The sequence below is a fragment of the Hemitrygon akajei genome, chromosome 18 (genome assembly GCF_048418815.1).
Source record: "Hemitrygon akajei chromosome 18, sHemAka1.3, whole genome shotgun sequence".
NCBI lineage: Eukaryota > Metazoa > Chordata > Chondrichthyes > Myliobatiformes > Dasyatidae > Hemitrygon > Hemitrygon akajei.
In genome coordinates, this window is record NC_133141.1 from 45,428,199 (window position 1) to 45,449,470 (window position 21,272).

Consider the following 21,272-nt stretch of genomic DNA (forward strand, 5'->3'; position numbering starts at 1 on the left):
AGAGGCAAGCCTGAATGCAAGGCAAAGCAGTATAACATACAGAGCAAGCTGTTGCCCATGCATCAGGCACCCCCTCTCCATGCAGCTGATGAATCCAAATGAACGGCAGAGACCGATACAGTTTGGTACCAGCGGTGCCACAGGAGTTGCCAGTCAGCATTGAACTCAATGCAGGAATGCCTGAGGGATTCCAGCTCCGGATTTTTCCTTCGGGGTTTACTCCCGAAGCCTCCCCCATGAGTGGGTATGGTTGCAAGGCAGCAGAGGTTTGTGATCAGAGTTTTCCTTCTCCTCGATGAGCCTGCCAACCACAGCTGATGAGTCCCATCTGCCCAAAGCGACTGGTTTTAAGGCACCAGTAACCCACCTTTGTCCCTTCCCCTGTCAGTAGGAACGGTTCTGCCAGGTTTAGTAGCCAAGCCACACGCGAAGACTGGACTTGGTTTTTAGAGGCTATTTGAGATGCACACCACTGGGAGCATTTAATAGGTGGTGGAAGCTTATCCCCACTATATACCCCTGGCTGTGACAACCTTAAGGAACCAAATCATATTAATTTGATTTTTTTAATATATAAAGTAATCCAGTTGTTTAAGGGAATAATTTTAATAGTACCCCTCCCTTGTTCAACACTTCTGTCATGAACCGACACTAACGTGGAAACTATCGACTGAATAGGTCAAGGGGGCTCATGAAACACCCTGCCCAAGTGTCCATTTGGCTGTCAGTTGCCAATGCTAACTAGGTGTATTGTTGGAAGCTCCACCACATGTAAGCATATGATGAAGCAGCCAGTTTGTATGGAGCAAAAACAAGCAGAACACTGGAAAGACTCAGCAGGTCAAGCAGCATCTGTGGAGGCAAAGGGCGTAAGTCGGCATTTTGGACTGAGACCGTGCATCATCTTCAAACTACAGCTCAATGGGAGTCTATCTTCCTCTGGGCAACGCCTGACTACTGAATACCTTGCTTCTGTGAAGTTGTAGGTTTGTGAGTACCTGCATATTTTTCCACCTATTGCTCCTAATTCTGGAGATGTTCATCATGGTTCCCATCTGTCCTGGTGAGACAAGATCCATGCAGATCACCCCTCTAAAATCTGCAACTTAAAAACCATACAACAAATTTTGGAAATTCTTCCCCAAAGTTTACAAACTAGTTATCAACAGAGGAGGCACAACAATAGCTTTTGCTCAAGAAAATAGGTATAAGCTTTTTATTTAACAGATCTGCCTGTCTGTGCAGCTGTTCTGCTTTCTCTTCTCTTGCCACTGTGTTCTTAACTTGATTTTATCGACAAATTGCAGGATTCCCAGGATTTGTGTGGATCCAGCAATAAACTTACTCATATATTGAAGGTAATGATCTGACAACATTTTGAAGAATCGGTCCTGGACCCAGCACATCGATACAATCATGAAGAATGCACACCAGCTGCTCTGCTTCATTGGGAGTTTGAAGAGATTTGCACGATGGAGAGCATTCTGACTGGTTGTATTAAAGCCTGGCATGAAAGTTCCAATGCACAAGACGGCAAAAGGCTGCAGACGACTATAGACTCCGCCAGCTCCTTCACGGGCACAATCCCCCCCACCAGCAAGAACGTCTTCAAGAGGCAGCATGCATCACTAAGAATCCTCGTCATCCAAGACTTACCCTCTTTGTATTGCCACCACCGGGAGGATGTACAGGAGCCTGAAATCCAAACACGCTTTTCCTCCACCATCAGATTTACGTACCATTCATGGACTCTTGATTCTTTATTTTTTGCACTATTTATATTTGTAATTTATAGTAATTTTATGTCTTTGCGCTGTACACCTACCACCAAACAGCAAACTTCATCTAATATAAATTAGTGATAATAAGCTTGAGTCTGATAACAATGTGCTTAGACATCACTGGAAAGAAAGTAGGTGTCAGATGTGCTATTGTGTATTTATCATTTCCTCTAAACCTCACTCACTGGCTGCCGAACCCACCCACTTAACAACCCAAATGTTATAAGTATGTTAGTGTCTGGAGAGTAGATTGACAATAATAATCTGCAAATAGACTTCTTTGAGTTGAGAGGTTATGAGTTGAAGCGTCTTACAATTCCCCCCACTTAGATCTGGCAAACTTATCCAACTGACAGCCAAGTAGAAATTTGGACAGGGAGTCTCACTGGTTCCTTTCACGTATTTCTTAACTGGCGACTAAATGATACTGGCAGAGTTTCATATTTTCATGTCTGCACAAATTCATGACAGAAGTGCAGAAAAAGGGGAGTGTAATATTAAAATTACTCTCCAAATGTTTTTATTGCTTTGCATAAAGATTCAAATTGAACTAAAATAAGATGTACTCCCCAATACAGGAAATTTAAAAAATAATCCTTTTAATTAAAAGCAAATAACATTTTCACAATAGAAGTATTTTGTTGCCCTCCTTTGCTCTTCAACACTGATTCTTTCTTATGAATCAATGGAATTGGAAGATGGGTGTAACCATAAAGATCACCGCTGCAAATGCAGAAAGACAATTTCTGAGAATTAACTCCAGCGAAGCAAATGAATTGGCTTCAAAATGAAAGAAAAACATGTTTACTCATTTCTATATGTGGCTAAAAGAGTCATTTATAAGAATATCACAATCTAGAAACGCCAAGCAGAGCAGACAACAAATGAAAATGGACATTTAAGATCAGTTGAATACCATTAGGCAGTGTTTTGAAAGATCACAGAACAACAGACATTGTTTCTTCATGCTGCAGAACTAGAGCCTGGCAGTGTGTCTGCATGGAGCTTTGTCAGGTGAGCTATTTAGGTGAGGGCTGTCAAAGTGTAGGAAGCTCCGTGATACTGGTTTACTCCTAAGATTTATGGAGGCTTATGTACCTCTACAGAGCACACAAAAAACAGCACTGTATCCAGATGGCCAAGTCATCCTAAGTATGCCTAAGCTGACATGTCTGTGGCAAAGCTTCAATATGAGTATCTCAGGACTGAGATGTTCTGAAAGACAGGGGTGTGTGCTCTTTTTGCCTCTAGCACAATTCCAGGAAATAGACCAAGTTCAGAGACAGGCCGAACTTGGCAAAGTAATTTGCCCTGTATTTAAATTGCCATTGGATTTGAGATAAATTCATATGCCAAAAAGGATGCTGGAACATCGTGTGTGTGGAATTCAGAAAGCCAAGGAACAGGGGTGGAGGTTAATAAGGAATAGATTACAAAAGATTTAAGGAGTAGATTACAAAATATTCAAGAAGTAAACAAACATTTCTATAAATGCTAAGTCTGCTGCTAGCTGCCTAGGTTTTTCTTTTGATTTCAGAACTGCATTTTCAACATCTCATGTGGTTGTTGGGACCGTACATCTCTCATCTGGATCTGTTTGTACCCTTGTAGCTCAAAATCAATACGCCTTTATACCCAAGGAAAGGAAGCCAAAATACTGAATGAAATTGGGAGATAACTTCTTGAGCCAACAGAAGCTGTGGTGCGGTCGGTGGAAGAGGCTTTCAAATTTCAACCATGTTCAACACTGGAGCCTGATAGTATTTCTATTTCTAATTATTCTGAAGATCAATGGACCCCAGTCTGCTCTTCTCTCCAGAATGAAAATGCCAGAAGTAGAGGGTCCACTATTTTTCAGCCTCCATTAGGTGTCGCTGTGGGAACCCATATAGAACCAAGCGATGCCGATCTCTTAATAGATCTGTGAAAAACACTTTGTTTGATTCCTATTTATTTCCTCTTTTTCTGATATTGCTGCTTTGATGCATTCTTTAGTTTCATCACCTTTGCTGCCAATTTCCACCTTGCTCTCACTTGAACCGAGCTCCAACTCTGACTCTTCCATTCCCTTCTCTGAACTCCCAAGTTTATTGTCCTCTGCTGCATCCCTTTTGAAGGTGCCATCTTCCATGGCATCTTTCAATTTGTCTTCCTTTTTCCTTAACCTTGCTTCCGCTCCACCACAGAAGGCCTTAGCTATGTTCATTCCATTTTGAACAGATCTAGCTTTACCTGATCATCATCTATCCGTAACAGAGATAAATTTCCTCTGACCTCACTATCCACTCCAGCAGCCTTCACATTCAACAAACTATACTCCGTAATTTCCAACACCTCCAATGTGATAGCATGATCAGACATCTCTTCCCTTTCCCTTAGTATAGGAGCATTTCCTTTAGGAAGCTTTGGTTTACTTTCCCATCTCTATCAATACCCACTCCCTTTCTCTAGCCACCTTCCCATAGACTGCTGCAAATGTAACAATGAATCTTTTCCCTCCTCCCAGCCCACAGACCAGGCCCCTAAACGCTTATGCCAGCAGTGAGTGACTTGTAATTCTTCTCATCAAGAGTACCACAACATCATATTGCCAAGAACATGGTCTCTCCTATATTGGGAAAACTAAACATATATTGGGTAAACACTTGGTGCAATAACTCCTCAAGGCTGATTCCAAACTCCTAAGTTCCTGTCACTTTAGTTTTTCATCCAACTTCGATTTTGACCTGTTTTGGCTCTAAACTGTTCCACTGAAGTTTAACGTGTGATTAAGGTACAGCACCACATCTTCTAACTAGACACATTGCAGCTTCACCCACTAATCCCTTTGGCATCCTTTTCACGCTGGCCTTTTGTCATCTAATATCTCATACCTTTCATGTTATCACAGAGTTTTCTTTGTCTTCTCCCCACTCCCTCTCTTTTTATTTTATCTTTAACTTTCCCATGCCTGATGAAAAGTTATTGACCAGAAATGGTAACTCTGTTTCTCTCTCTACAGGCACTTCCTAACTCCCTGGGAATTGCTAACATTTTTTTAATATATCTCAACCATTGTCTGCTGAATAGGTTTGTTTCAAACAGGAATTAACTACTTATGCAACACCTGGACTCCTTTGTAACTGAAAACAAACCCCGGTTCAGTTGTAGTGGAAAACCAGTTTCCTGCTTCCTTTCAGCTGAGCTCAACGTGTGACAGAAATGAATGTAGAAGCTGAGAAAATAAAAGACACTCCAAACATGGGTGATGGGGAGGGGAATCTGATTAGATGCTTGCACAGTGAACATTTCACCAGCAGAGTGCTGAGAATGAATTCAGCAGCTGAACTGTGCTCTGCCCTCTGCTATCACTAAAAAGTTCACTTGTCCAACAATACCCACAAGCCCCTGCTGCCTGAATTTTAATACCAATCCTACTTCAGGTGACTTTGCAGCAGTGGGACACCCAGGAGGACATGTTGCCAGAAACTGCCTTGTGTATACCATTCATGAAGCTCACCACCTGGTCCAAGTTCTACAGTATTCTCCCCACACGCACCAACAAGGCTCATGCATCAAGGACAAGGCGAGCAGTTCCTTCCCCATCAACACATATCCCTTTTATAAACATATTTATTCATTAGAAAGGTGGAGACATTAATGTCAAAGCTGCCATTGATTGCCTCTTGTGACAATAATATTGGAACTATGTACAGGCTGGACTGGACAAAGCTAGTCGTGAACCAGATGAGTTTTTAACAACATTTCTTTAATGTCATTGTTATTATTAACAAAACTTGTTTCTTTCTAAAATTCCATTTTATTAAATTAATTGACGTTGACATCCTCAGCTGGTGAGTTGGAATTGAAACTCATGCTTAATGACCCGATCTTTTGTTTGCTACTCTAGTACCTTAACCACAAAGCTACAGCACCCCTCAGGTGAACTGAATGCGTTTCTTGGCCATTTGAAAGATTTGTGCTTGCTGTGGGTTTCGTGTTGCTTGTAGGACAGGCTGGTCACATTTCCCTGTACAAAGGACATCACTGTTTTTGACAACAAACTGGTCACCATTATTGATAGTAGCTTTCTAGATTTCAGATTGAATTGATGAAAGTTAGTACATTTAAATAGATTAGCTGCTCTGGTGCAATTGAATTCTGTCCCTGTAGTTGAGAAACCAGTTGTCCCCTTGGACCTCTGGTACCAATTGCGATTCATCCATAAGGTATTTACGGGCATTGTTTATTTACCCAGTTTCCAGATGTTTTTGGTGTTAGTAAAACCCAATACAAACTTCACCTCACCTGCCCACCATCCCAATCAAACAAGGGAGTAGCAGATAGCACCCAATGTACATTTGATCAATTATAATTCACTGCCTGAATGAATTTCATCTCAGTTCTTCACCTATGTAATCTAAGTAAGAGTCACTCAGCTGGGTCAATGTGATAGGTTAGGCTGGTATTTATCATTTGTTGATAAGTGTCCCTTTACTACATGGTTTGCTGAATCAAATTGAGTTTGCAGGTACATGTGGTTGTTGGGATGGCAGGTTTCCTTCCAGCAGTTAGACCATGAGATCATAAGAAATAGGAGCAGAACCAGGCCATTTGGCCCATTGAGTCTGTTCTACCATTCCATCATGGCTGATTTATCCATCTCAACCCTGTTCTCTTGCCTTCTCCCCGTAACATTTGACATCCCTATTAATCAAGAACCTATCAATCTTTACTTTAAATATACCCGATGACTTGGCCTCCACTGTAATCTGTGGCAATGAATTCTAGAAATTCACCACCCTCTGGCTAAAGAAATTCCTCCTAATCTCTGTTCTAAAAGGGTGTCCTATTCTGACACTGTGTCCCCTAGTCCTAGACTCCCCCACTAAAGGAAACATCCTCTCTATGTCCACTCTATCTAGGCCTTTCAATATTTGATAGGTTTCAATGAGATCTGCCCTCATTCTTCTAAACTCTAGCGAGTACAGGCCCAGAGCCATCAAATGCTCTAAATATGCTAGTCTTTTCATTCCCAGGATCATTCTCCTGAACCTTCGCTGAACTCTCTCCAATGCAAGCACATCTTTTCATAGATAAGGAACGCAAATTTGCTCAGAATATTCCAAGTAGGGCCTCACCAATGCCTTACAAAGCCTCAACATTACATCCTCGTTTTTACATTCTAGTCCTCTTGAAATGAATGCTAGTATTTCTTACCACCAATTCAAACTGCTAGCTAACCTTTAGGGAATCCTGCACAGGGACTCCCAAGTCCCTTTGCATTTCTGATTTCTGAATTTTCTCCCCATATTTGGTAATGAGAGGCCAGGCAATATCAGAATCAGATTTATTATCACTGACATATGACATGAAATCTGTTGTTTTGTGGCTGCAGTACAGTGCAAAGACATTAATATCTATAAATTACAAGAATAAGTTAATAGTGCAAAAAAGGAGTAATGAACAAGTGTTCGTGGATTCATGGACCATTCACTAATCTGATAGTGGTGAGGAAAGAAATTGTTCCTAAATTATTGAATGTGACTCTTCAGACTCCTGTAGGTCCTCGCTGATGGTTGTAACAATTAGAAGGCATGCCCTAATTAGGGAGGGCCCCTACTGATAGATGCTGCCTCCTTGAAGATGTTGTCTGTGGTGACCGAATCTACAAACTTCTGTGGTCTGTGCATTGGATTCTCACTAATTCTCTTTTAAACTGGTCATAAAAAGTGGACTGTCTGCTAGTGTCCATTTTGTACCAGCAATCCAAGTTAAAAAAAAAATTAATGGGTATCATTTTAATATTAACTACAAATTAATTTAATGACATCCCCCAAAGTCATGATGAGTTTCAGCTCATGTCAAAGAATCATAACTGATCCCCATGATTTACCGACCATCATGAAATAAATCTGAAATCATCCCTATGATTTATGACCAGATCTTCCAGCCCAGTAGACCTAGTTACTAGTGACTGATAAAAGCATACTAGTCCAATAACTTAATCACAATGCTTTTGAGTACATTATCAGGAGAATTGGTCAATGCAGAATATAGTAAAAGCATGATAAGAAATGAATGCCACTTAGAGAAGTTTATCAAAATGAAGAGGAATTAAATGAAATGTTTAAATCTTGGGAAATAAGTAGAAAAGTTATTGTTGCACAGATAAAGATTGCTTTAGAATGCAACTTTGTCAACATCTGCAAACATTTGATACAGTAATCTTCTAACTGAAAAAAGAGACATAAATCAATTGATATATGAAAATTGTCTTAGCCTTTTGGCAGCGTGCTACTGTAGAAAGTAGTAATTAAGTGTCCAGTATTTTCAATCATGTTATATTATAAGTTACTGTATTAAAATAAAAATCCCACATTGCACTAAAAAGCACTACTTAATCTATGCTGGGCTGATTTAGATTTTATTGATCTGGGATTAATTTCTCACCTGCAATCCAGCATTAATTGCTGAATTAATCTGCTTGGCATAGTACAAGCCTCAAAGATGTCACTGAATGACAAGCCTTATAATCCTAATTAGCACATTCCCACCTTCCTGACTGGGTTCAGGCCCGTCATAACAGGAACAGACACTGTTGTCATTTCTTTGGTACCCAATTTTTGCTGCCAGTCCAACTCAAACCTTATTCTGTATATGTAATCTATTACCAGTTAAAAATTCCCAGAGTTTTTCCAGTCACGGCTTTCATGGACAACAAAAGACTTCCCTTTCAGTTAATGACTGAGAGTCAGAGATGAAAAGTCAATAGATGTGTAAGAATGCAAAGCATCACCCAACCAGTTTACTTCTAAATCATAGGCAGATATCTATTGCCTTTCCATCTCAGACCTTATCTATGATTTGCTAACCTGCATTGAAGCAACACCACTGGCTTCTCAGAACAATGAAGGACAGAAAATATTTGCATCCTTACCAGAGAGGTTCTCATTCAAAGCACAAATTACCTTTACAACAAATGTTGGCAGATCCTGATATGATAACCATGAGGATTTCACAAGCATAATTCTGTCTTCTTCCAAGATCGACTCTTTTGTATGTTTCTACAAGGCTTTAGATGTTGATCAAGATTAGGGGCAGGAATAATAATTGGAAGAATGTGTGGGATTGGGTTTGGGTAATGGGTTAAAATTAATGAAGCTAAATCCAACCATTAAATGTTAGACACAAACACAAGAGGTTCTGCAGATGATGGAAATCTTGAGCAACGCGCACAAAATACTGGCGGAACTCAGCAGGTAAGGCAGGCCAGTAAGCAGTCAGCATGTTGGGCCAAGAACCTTCTTCAGTCCCGTACATTCCTCTCTATGGATAATGCCTGACTTGCAGGGTTCTTCCTGCATTTTGTGTGTGTTGCAATAGATACTGGAGCATGTGTAGCTGTGAATATGAAATCTGCTTGGGAAAGACAGATTACTGCTTTACACTTGCTCAAAGTGATCAAAATTAATGCAAGTCATGCGTTCATTGTCAGGTTCATAGTTCCTCTGGACTGCCTAAGATCAGAGCTCAATACAGTTGTAAAAATCCCATTCTCATTTACTCAAGTTAAAGTCTGTCCCGAGCCTTGTTATGTAGTAATAAATTTACTTTGTGCTTTGAACATGCCAGAGTAATAAGTGAGCCTTGATTGACACTGGTTTCACTGAATTTGGCTTTGTTGCAGACCCATTGATTGATATCCTGCTGCCAGGAAGCAAATGAAAAATGGAAACTCATTTCTATGGGCAACTGAATTTGAAGAGGGTGTGCTGCAATCCCAGTCAACTGATGGATTCAAGGGCTTTTTTGTTGTTCCTTTTCATGCCTGGTGGCACATCAGGTGGCATTTTTGCTGTTTCTGTAGCAGTTGTTTTATGAGGCTGAGTTACTAGCTCGACACTCAACCCAGCACTGATGGAAAGCGTGCAAGGAGCTGGTCGGATTCGAACTTGGGACAACTCGCCTTGAAGTCCAGTGCTGATGCCACTACACCACTGGTCAGCTATTCAAGGATTTTAGTGAAGTTGAAAAAAGTTGTGCATATGTCAGTGCTGCTCTCTTCATTTTTCCGTGAGTAGATGCACACGGAATATCATCTCCATTATTCTTTACAATCAGCGGAATCCGCACTGCAAACAGGATACTCACAACGGATAAATACACACTGACACTGCTGAACATGGGCTTGCCCACAATGCATTTTAGTTCATTACTTTAGTCAACAAAAGAATCAGTACAGGAAGGATTATTTGCATTCTACCTGTATTACAATCAAAGCCAATACTATTTTACCAGAGGCTTTGAGAGAAGTTGACACAGTCAGAAGTAACAATTTTCTTGAGATATTTGACAAGGAAGTTGTCAAATCCATACTCAGCATTCAATCAGCAACGTAACGTGACATTTCAATAGTAGTCGAAATAACTTAGTGACTTGAGCAGACAGAAGAAAATTGCAGGAAATCTGCAACCATGAACTATCAAGAAACCTCTGCAAGCCCTCACATAATGAGGTTTATTTTAAACTACATTACACCACTGAGAATGAATCAGCTTGAAACACAACATGGTTAGTGCAAAAGGGCATCAGTTGTTCAAAAATATGTGCCAATAAGTAGAGAAAGTTGCTGTCATGACAGAACAAGTAAATTACAGATTTAATTCCCAATGACATTGAGAAAGAGGGGTTAATTTAAGATGTGAATTTGAAAACCAAAGGCACCATGCATCAGGAAGGATGTGACAAAGACTAGTTGATGTCTTAATCAAAGAGTAATGTGCCTGTTTAGGCTGTAACTGTGCCAGACATCATTTATATTGCAGTCTTTATTTTTTTTCTAGAAGTGTAACTGAAGTGAAATAATGTTTCCCAAACACTGAGGAATGAAATGAAAGTTGATGCTTTTACAGACCTCCAGCTGATACCTCCATTAATTGCAGCCATGAAACTGAGACACATCCATATATAAAGGTAGATCAGTTTTTCCTCTATATCGATAATATTCACAGCAGTAAGAGGTTCTAGGTTCCAAACAGTCAGAGAAACATTAAACATTAGTCTTGAGAGAGTGAAGTAATACCAGCACTGTTCTCATACTCTTAATTTTTGTGTGCATTGGCTTGGTAAGCTGTTATTTCTGTTGCTGGGTAATAAAACTATTCTCTGTTGTGTTTTCTTTGGGAAGCTAATGGTTGCTGCTTGGAGAGAGGACAGGAGCCTCTGTGAGAGCAGTCAATATTTATAGTGAGTCTCCAGGAGTGTGCCGATAATTGATGGAAACAAAGGTCGAAAAGAGCATAAAAGGGAAAAACTTGAATTTAAATCACTCTTTCATATCCCTTTCAGTGACCCCAAGTTTATGGTTAGTCAAGTACTTTTGAAGTCAAATTACTGTTATAATACAAATAACGTAGCTAGGAATGTGCATACAGGCAGTTCCCACAATCAGCCAAAAGAACAATGAACAAACACAGGAAAATCCTTCAGGACTTTGGTGCTTCCAGCTTAGCAGATTTTCTGCACTATTAGATGTTACTCTTATTAATTCTCAAATAAACTTTTATTTTACTTGTTCCACAGGGAAGGTTCAGAGGAGGTTTACGAGAATGAAAGGGTTAATGTATGAGGAACATTTGATGGTTCTGGCCCTGTACTCATTGGAGTTTAGGCGGATAAGGGGGATCTCATTGAAACCCCCAGAATATTGAAAGGCCTAGACAGAGTGGATATGGAGAGGATATTTCCAATAGTGGTTGAGTCTAAAATCAGAGGACACAGCCTCAGAACATGATAGCTCTTCAGAACAGAGATGAGGAGGAATTTCTTTAGCTAGAGGATGGCAAATCTGTGGAATTCATTGTCACATATGGCAGTGGAGGCCAAGTCATTGGGGATGTTTTAAGCAGAAGTTGATAGGTTCTTGATTAGTAAAGGCTTCAAAATTTATGGGGTGGAGGCAGGGGAATAGCGTTGAGATGGAAAATAACTCAGCTATGATGGAATGGCAGAGCAGACTCAATGGGCCGAATGGCCTAATTCTCCTCCAATGTCTTATGATCTTATGGTCATAGTAATGTAAGGAAATGTTCCTATGATCTGATGAGCAAATTGAAATTACAAGCTCTCCAGTCCCTGCTCCAGCCATAATGCTACGAACCTCCTTGACCACCGGTATTCCTCAATCCAAGCCGGCTGTATGTTCCGCTTGAACTCTGGATCCCTGGCTCACATTCGAGACTAATGAAGGAATCCCATTCCAAGCCATCAAGGTTTCCGACCAATCAGATATTCGATGACAGTAATCTGATTTTTATCGATAAATTGAGGGTTAAATATCAGCCACCCACTCATTTCTTCTTTTAAGCAGTGGTAAGACCTCAGATAACGACAAGACAGAGTACACGAAGGACCTAGATGGTCTAGTGGCATGGGGTCAAGACAACAAACTTCCACTCAATGACAGCAAAACAAAAGATCTGATCATACACATTAGAGATTCTGCAGATGCCGGGAACCTTGAGCAACACTGAACAGGAAATGATAAAGGCGTGATGGCTGGAGGTGTGGAGGGGGTGTTTTAGTGGGTGGAAGTGTTGATTAGTCTTTACTACTTGAGGAAAGTAACTTTTTTTGAGTCTGGTGGTCCTGCTATGGATGCCACATAGCCTCCTTCCTGATGGGAGTGAGACAATTAGTCCGTGAGCAGGGTGTGTGGGATCCTTCATGAAGTTACTATCCCTTTTCTGCCACCTTTCTGTATATACGTCCCTGATGGCGGGTAGGCTGGTGCTGGTGATGCGTTGGGCAGTTCTGACTACCCGTTGTAGAGCCCTCCAATCCACTGCTGTGAAGTTTCCGCAGAAATGCAGCATGTGAGGATGCTCTCTACTACTCATCTGTAGAAGGATGTAAGAACAGATGTGCATAGTCCAGCTCCCTTCAGCCTCCTCAGGAAGGAGAGGCATTGGTGAGCTTTTCTTGATTGTATAGGATGTGTTCTGGGACCTTGAGAGGTTGTGTGAGATGTGCACTCTAAGGAATTTGAAACCGCTCACAGTTTCCACTGCTGTCTCAATAACCATCTGCTTTGTCTCGTTGACATTGAGGAAGAGATGATTTGCCTGACACCAAACTTCGAGTTCTTCCACCTCCTCTCTATAGTCCGTTGTTTATGGTGTTGAGCCCCTCCACTGTCGTGTCATCGGTGAAACTGATCAAGCCATGCAGTCATATTTGAGCAGTATATATGGCAATAGGCTCAGCACACAGCCCTGAGGGTACCCGTGTTGAGGATGAATCAGAATCAGGTTTAATATCACTGGCGTATGTCGTGAAATTTGTTGTTTTGAGGCAACAGTATATAGCACTACATAATAAAAAATATCTAAATTTTAATAAGAAATATTTTTTAAAAAGCGGTGCAAAAAGCAAGCAAGGAAAACATTGAGGTAGTGTACATAGTGTTCATGTCCATTCAGAAAAGTAATGGCAGAGGGGAAGAAGCTGTCCTGAAGCATAGAGTGGGTGTCTTCAGGTTCCTGTATCTTCCCCTTGATAGTAGCAATGAGAAGAGGGCATGACCTGATGTCCACAATCAATTCCTTGGTCTTACTGATGTTAAGTGCAAGGTTGTTGTTAGGCCACCACTCAACCAGCTGATATAGCTTGCTCCAGTACACCTGAAGTTCTGCCAATGCAAGCTGTGTCATTGACAAATTTATAGATGGTATTTGAGCTGTGCCTAGCCACACAGTTGTGGGTGTACAGAGAGTAGAGCAGTAAGCACACATCCTTGTGGAAGTGAGGAGATGTTATTTCTGATCCACACTGATCCTTGATGTGGAAGTCAAGGATCCAGTTGCAGAGGAAGGTACAGAGGCCCAGGTTTTGGAGTTTGTTGATTAGTACTGAGGGTACAATTGTCATCTGGACAATTCAGCTGTAATCAACAAACAGCAATCTGACATAGGTATTTTTATTGTCCAGATGATCCAAGGCCGAGTGGAAAACCTGTAAGAATTCATCCGCGGTAGACCTACTGTGGTGATAGGCAAATGACAGAGGGTCCAGGTCCTTGCTTAGGCAGGAGATGATTCTGGCCATGACCAACCTCTCAAAGCACTTCATCACAGTACATGTGAGCACAACTGGTTGATAGTCGTTGCTCACCGTGCTCTTCTTAGGCACTAGTATGATTGTCATCCTTTTGAAGCAGGTGGGAATCTCCAACTGCAGCAGTGAGATTGAAGTTGTCCTTGAACACTCCTGCCTGTTGGTAGGCACAGGTTTTCAGATGCTGTTGGGATTTGCACAGGTGTAGTTTTATTCTCCCTTTCAAAGTGCGAATAAAAGGCATTGATCTCATTTGGGAGTGAAGCATCACTGCCATCCATGATAATAGGATGATGGGGAGGGAGGAGTGGTGGTTCATTCTGACTATCTGAGGTCTGTTGATTTGGCAGTTCAATACCGAGTTGCACAGTGGTGTGTTTTTTTAACAGATAGATAGATACTTTATTCATCCCCATGGGGAAATGCAAGCTTTCTAATTAGTTTAGTGTTGCTGCCACATACCAACATTTGTTTTATTTTTTTTCAAAGTTATTGTAGACTTACAGAGATGTAGAGACATAAAGCTAGAAACAGACTCTTTGGCCTATCACATCCTTGCTAACAATCAATTACACATTCGTACTAACCCCATTTCTCAGCACTTTGTCTGTTGTCTTCTATGCCTTGGCAATTCAGATGTTCAACCAGATAATGTTGTGTGAGTACCTGCTTCCATTATGCTCTCAGGAAGTGTGTCCAAGATTCCATTCATCCTTTGGGAGAAAAATTCCTTCTCAGATCACCTCTCAACCTTTTACCTCTCACCCTTAACCCATGCCCTTTGGTGTTATGTTTTCCATTAACTGAAAAGCATTTGAGTGATGTGAAAATTGGATTGCGTGACAATTCGAAAACTTTGCTTTTCCCATGAATACATGTGAAATTTGAAACGACTTTATTACAAAAGAATACAAAGGCGCTGGGATGAATCAGGGGAAATGGAAACTTTTATAAAATATGCTGGCATGTTAACCGTACATGACTGGACCAGCATTGTGTTGGGGACTAATCTCTTATGTTTACAGTCAGAATGGAGGGTCATATACAGTGCCTATAAAAAGTATTCACCCCCCCCCCCAGAAGTTTTCATGTTTTATTGTTTTACAACATTGAATCACAGTGGATTTAATTTTACTGTTTTGACACCGATCAACTGAAAAAGGCTCTTTCAAGTCAGAGTGAAAACAGATCTCTACAAAGTGATCTAAATTAATTCCAAATATAAAACACAAAATAATTGATTGCATAAATATTCACCCCCCCCCCTTAATATGACATACCAAATCATCACTGGTGCAGCCAATCGGTTTTAGAAGTCACATTATTAGTTAAATGGAGATCACCGTGTGTAATGAGGTGCCTCAATTGATTATGGTAAAAATACACCTGTATCTGGAATGGCCAACTGCTGGTGAGTCTGTATCCTGGCAAAAACTAGACCATGAAGACAAAAGAACAACTCCGCAAAAAGGTTATTGAAAAGCAAAGGTCAGGAGATGGATACAAGAAAATTTCCAAGACACTGAATATCCCTTGGAGTACTGTTAGGTCAGTCATCAAGAAATGGAAAGAATATGGCACAGCTGTAAATCTGCCTAGAGTAGGCCATCCTCAAAAACTGAGTGACCGTGCAAGAAGGGGATGAGTGAGGGAGCCACCAAGAAACCTATGACATCTCGGGAGGAGTTACAAGCTTCAGTGGCTGAGATGGGAGAGACTGCGCATACAACAACTGTTGCCCGGGTGCTTCACCGGTCACAGCTTTATGGAAGAGGGGCAAAAAGAAAGCCACTGTTGAAAAAAAAACTCACATGAACTCTCGGCTAGAGTTTGCCAGAAGAAATGTGGGAGACACTGAAGTCATCCGGAAGAAGGTTCTATGGTCTGATAAAACCAAAATTGAGCTTTTTGGCCATCAGACAAAACTCTATGTTTGGCATAAGCCAGACACCACACATCATCAAAAACACACCATCCCTACCATGAAGCATGCTGGTGGCTGATCATGCCGTGGGGATGCTTCACTGAAGCAGGCCCTGGAAGGCTTGTGAAGGTAGAGGGTGAGAATTTTGTGGATGGACTTGAAAAAGGCTATTAACTTACGATCCCCATGAAATCTGAAAGAGCTTGAGCAGTTTTGTAAAGAAAAACAGAGAAAAATTGCAGTGTCCAGATGTACAAAGCTGATAGAGACCGATCTACACAGAGTCAAGGCTGTAATTGCTGCCAATGGTGCACCTACTAAATACTGACTTGAAATGGGGTGAATACTTATGTAATCAATTATTTTGAGTTTTCTACTTGTAATTAATTTAGATAATTTTGTGGAGATCTGTTTTCATTTTGTCACAAAAGAGTATTTTTCTGTTGATGTCAAAAAAGCCAAATTAAATCCACTGTGATTCAATGTCGTAAAACAATAAAACATGAAAACTTCCAGGGGTGGGGGGTGGTGATTACTTTTTATAGGCACTGTATATTTACTTGTTTAGCTTTTGTCTATACAGGATGTTCTCAATTTACTGATATTGCTTGTCAGTTGAGCTGTTCAAAAATTCAAACATCCTCTTCAGTATTTCAGATTTTTGGAAATCACTCCTTTAGTCTCTGTATTCAATTAACATGAATAAGTCCTTCTTGGTTGGACTGTAAGATGGAGAACTTCATGACTGGAGTGCTTCATGAGATAGAGATGAATCCAGTATCACAAGTCACTCAATCACTTGCCAGAAGAGAACCATGTGAGATATTCAGGAGGAGCAAAATAGCTGGCATTAAAACTATAGACGTGTGGAAGTTTTTTTGCTGGAAAAGTAATCAATTTTTCCCAAGTGAAATGCGATTACAACCATTTCTGGATGTCGTTGTTCCCTTCTGGAGCATAGTAGGAGAAACAAGATCATGGTCCATCATTGGGAATGCCTGGGACTCCTGCTCTCCACAACGCAACCTGGTACTGGATTCTAACAACATCTCAGACTTACACTTGACTCTTCAACATCCCTCCTCTACTTAGCACTGGGGCCAATACGCTTGATCTGATTTGTTGACCTTGGACTCAATCCACCACTCTCACCCCATCCCAAACTGCAGGGGCCCATAATCAACTATGATTGTAAGGCTTTCCACCAGTTTACTTGGTTTTCTCCAACATGTGCTGCTTGTTAAGGTTAATTGGCCACTGCAATTGCTTCAAGTCTCAGTGGCCAGTGAAAGCTCAAGCAGGTGTTAATGGGCAGGTGTGAGAGATTAGTTTATGGGCAACTACATTGAGAGCTAACGTGCACCTGCAGAGCTGCATAATATTTATCTATGCCATAATGAAATATCAGTTAAAGTCCTTGATCATTAAAGCCTACAATAGAGACCTGCTATCCACTCCATGGCTTCTTACTGATTTGCCACTCTGATCTCCAGGTCCTGATTAGGCTGATGACCTTCAGCCCTCTCAACCTTTGGCCTTATCACAGCCTGGACTTTGGCTTCAGAAAATACTGAAGTGGGTCGTAGTTTATCAGCACAACACTGCCAAGATGATCTCAGAGGTGCAATTGAGCTTCCAACCTCAAGGACTTTCATATTCTACATCTGGACATAACAGAGATAGTTTGTCTTAAATCCTTTGCAACACAAAAATAATACATTTGATAAACTTTATCAAACTTTACCCATGTTTTCCCTTTGACTGCGTGGGCTTCCCACCGGGTGTTCCAATTTCTTCCCACAATCCAAAGACATTGAAACATCGAAAACCTACAGCACAGTACAGGCCCTTCGGCTCACAAAGCTGTGCCAAAAATGTCCTTACCTTAGAAATTACCTAGGCTTACCCATAGCACTCTATTTTTCTGAGCTCCTTGTACCTGTCCAGGAGTCTCTTAAAAGACCCTATCGTATCTGCCTCCACCACCATAGCCGGCAGCCCATTCCACACACTCACCACTCTCTGTGTAAAATCATACCCCTGATATCTCCATAAGAAACTTACCCCTGCATCTCCAAGACGTACTGGTTAAGAAGTAATTGGTCATTGTAAATTATCCTGTGATTAGGCTAGGGGTAAATAGGTGTGTTACTGGGTGCTGTGGCTCTTTGAACTGAAAGGGCATGTTCTACGAGGTATCTCTAAAAAAATAAATAAATAAAATTAATCAAAATCATATATGCTCTCACCTTAATGATTGGTTTAAACTGAAATGACTTTGGGACACCTCCTCCTTTATTATTCAAATGAACTTGTTCAGTTGGCAAGCCATGAAACGGAATGTAATGGGATTCCTAGCTTCTTCAGGTGGAATCCAAAAGAATTTCCAAAAGCAGAAAGCATGTGAAAGGGTTCATTAATGTGGTAAACTATGTATACCTGTCTGGACACACCCCTCTGCTGACTGCTCCTGTGGCTCCTCCCACAGACCCCTGTATAAAGGCGATTGGAGGCACTGCTCCTCCCTCAGTCTCCGAGATGCCGTGCTCCCTTTTGCTGCTAATAAAAGCCTATCGTTCACTTCCTGTCTCCGAGAGTTATTGATGGTGCATCAATTAGTTTCCATCTATCCATTTCTTTTCTCCTTGCAATGCACTTTTCCACCAGTATTTTTTCCTCTGTTAGTATAGATGCAAAAGTCTGAACATCGTGAATAGTGAGTTTCTTCCATGTGGAACAGTCTATATTCTAAGCCTACACTGGTGACCATTCCACACTTTTCGTATGCTACCTTGATGACTGCATTAGTGCTGCTTCCTGTACCCATTCTGAACTTGTCGATTCCATCTACTTTGCCTCCATCTTCTACCCTGCCCTCAGAATTACCTGATCAATTTCCAATACCTCCCTCCCCTTTCTTGATCTCACTGTTTCTATCTGCGGAGACAGCTTATCCACCTATGTTTATTATAAACTCATGGACTCTCACAGCTACCTGGACAATACTTCATCCCACACTGTTACTTGTGAAAACGCCATCCTCTTCTCTCAATTACTCCATCTCCGCTGCATCTGCCCTCAGTACGAGGCTTTTCATTCTGGAACAAAGGAGATGTTCTCCTTTTTCAAAGAAAGGGGCTTCCCTTCCTCCACCATCAATGCTGCCCTCAACCGCATCTCTTCTATTTCATGCATGCTTGCCCTCACCCCATCCTCCCACCACCCTACCAGGGATAGGTTTCTTCTTGTCCTCACCTACCATCCCACCAGACTCTGCGTCCAGCACATAATTCTTCAAAACTTCTGCCACCTCCAACAGGATCCCACCACCAAACACATCTTGACGAAGGGTCCTGATGAAGGGTCTCGGCCCGAAACGTTGACTGCTCATTTCAACAGATGCTGCCCGACCTGCTGAATTCATCCAGCTTGTTTGTACATCTTGAAACACATCTTCCACTCCCCCCCCCCCACCACTTTCTGTTTTCTGCAGGGATTGCTCTCTATGTGACTTTCTTGTCCCTCCCCACTGATCTCCCTCCTGGCACTTATCCTTGAAAGCAGAACAAGTGCTACACCTCCTCCATCACTACCATTCAGGGCCCTAAACAGTCCTTCCAGGTGAGGCAACACTCCAACCTGTGAATCTGTTGGGGTTTTCTACTGAGTCCAATTCTACCGGTGTGGCTTTCTATATATCAGTGAGACCCGACACAGATTGGGAGAACACTTCACCGAGCATCTACGCTCCGTCCACCAGAAGAAACAGGATCTCCCAGTGGCCACCCATTTTAATTCCACTTCCCATTCTGACATGTCAGTCCATGGCCTCCTCCACTGTCGTGATGAGCACACACTCAGGTTGAAGGAGCAACACCTTATCTTCTGTTTGGGTAGCCTCAAATCTGATGGCATGAATAACTGATTTCTCAAACTTCCAGTAATGCCCCCCCTACCCATCTACAACATTTCCCATCCCCTTTTTCCTTTCTGACCCTTTTTCCTTGCCCGTCCCCTATTCTTCCTCCCCTTTTCCTTATTCCATGGCTTTCTGTTTCATTCACCAATCAACTTCCCAGCTCTTTACTTCATCCCCTCCCCCTCTAGGTTTCACCTATCACCTTGTGTTTCTCTCTCTCCTCTCCCCACCTTTTAAATCTACTCCTCAGCTTTTTTTCTCCAGTCCTGTCGAAGGGTCTCAGCCCGAAATGTCAACTGTACTCTTTTCCTAGATGCTGCCTGGCTTGCTGAGTTCCTCCAGCATTTTGTGTGTATTAATCCCTCCTGGACAACTTTGATCCTTTTTGATGTCAATAACTTTAGACTATTCTTTATTACAGCTTTCTTGTTAGCAGCACTGATTTTTTTATTCACTGCCAATTGATTGCAAATCCTCTTCATCAACGTCAATATCGCTTCACCTGTCATACGTCATCTACCTCTTCTCCTACCCCCACCCATCTTCTCCTGAACCCTGTATGCATATGTGTCATTTTCAGATTTGATGATCCCATCTCTCTCATCTTTCACCCTTTGTTGCTTCAAGGCTCTACTGCTTCATAAACCCACTCAGCCATCACTCCAACCTCCACTGATTTTCACCATTTTTTAAGCATTGTCCTTGCGTTTAAATTTCTTCATGGCTTTAAGCGTTCCTATTTCTGTTGAACCACAGAACAGAATCTAAGTGCCTCAATATTACAGCTGGAAAGCATACTTACAGACATCAAATATCCTATTTAGCATTCCTGTCCAAACTCACAATAGTGGAAGTGTAACTTGGCAACAAACACCATCTTCCAAAGAAAATTGAGGGGAAAACCTGAAAGCACCTTTTAGGCCTACAGTAATAAAACAGTTTTCCAATAAAAGTCTACAGGGAGATTCCTAATTTGAAGTGGTTCAGATACATTATGACAACAATGAATTCCATTTTTAATTTAAAATATCTGAAACTTCAAGGCAAGAATTTTTGCCATAGTTTCTTGTTCATAAGACAGCATAAAAGCAAAAGAGAGGGCATATAATATAGCAAAAAGTACTGGGAAGTTAGAGGATTGGGAAGCTTTTAAAAACCAACAGAAGGCAACTGAGAAGCCATTAGGAGTGACAAAATGAAATATGAAGGTAAGCTAGCTAATAAAATAAACAAGGATACCAAAAGCTTTTTTCAAATATATAGAGGCAAGAGTGGATATCGGAGTGCTGGAAAATGACACTGCAGAGGTAGCAATGGGGACAAAGAAGCGGCGGGTGAAATTTATAAGTATTTTGCACCAGTCTTCAACTGTAGAAGACACCAGCGGTATGCCAGAAATTCAAAGAGTGTCAGGGGGCAGAAGTGAGAGTCATTGCTCTTACTTAGGAGAAGGTATTTGCGAAGCTGAAAGGTCCGAAGGTAGATAAGTCACCTGGACCAGATGGACTAAACCCCCAGGGTTCTGAAGGAGGTAGCTGAAGAGATTGTGGAG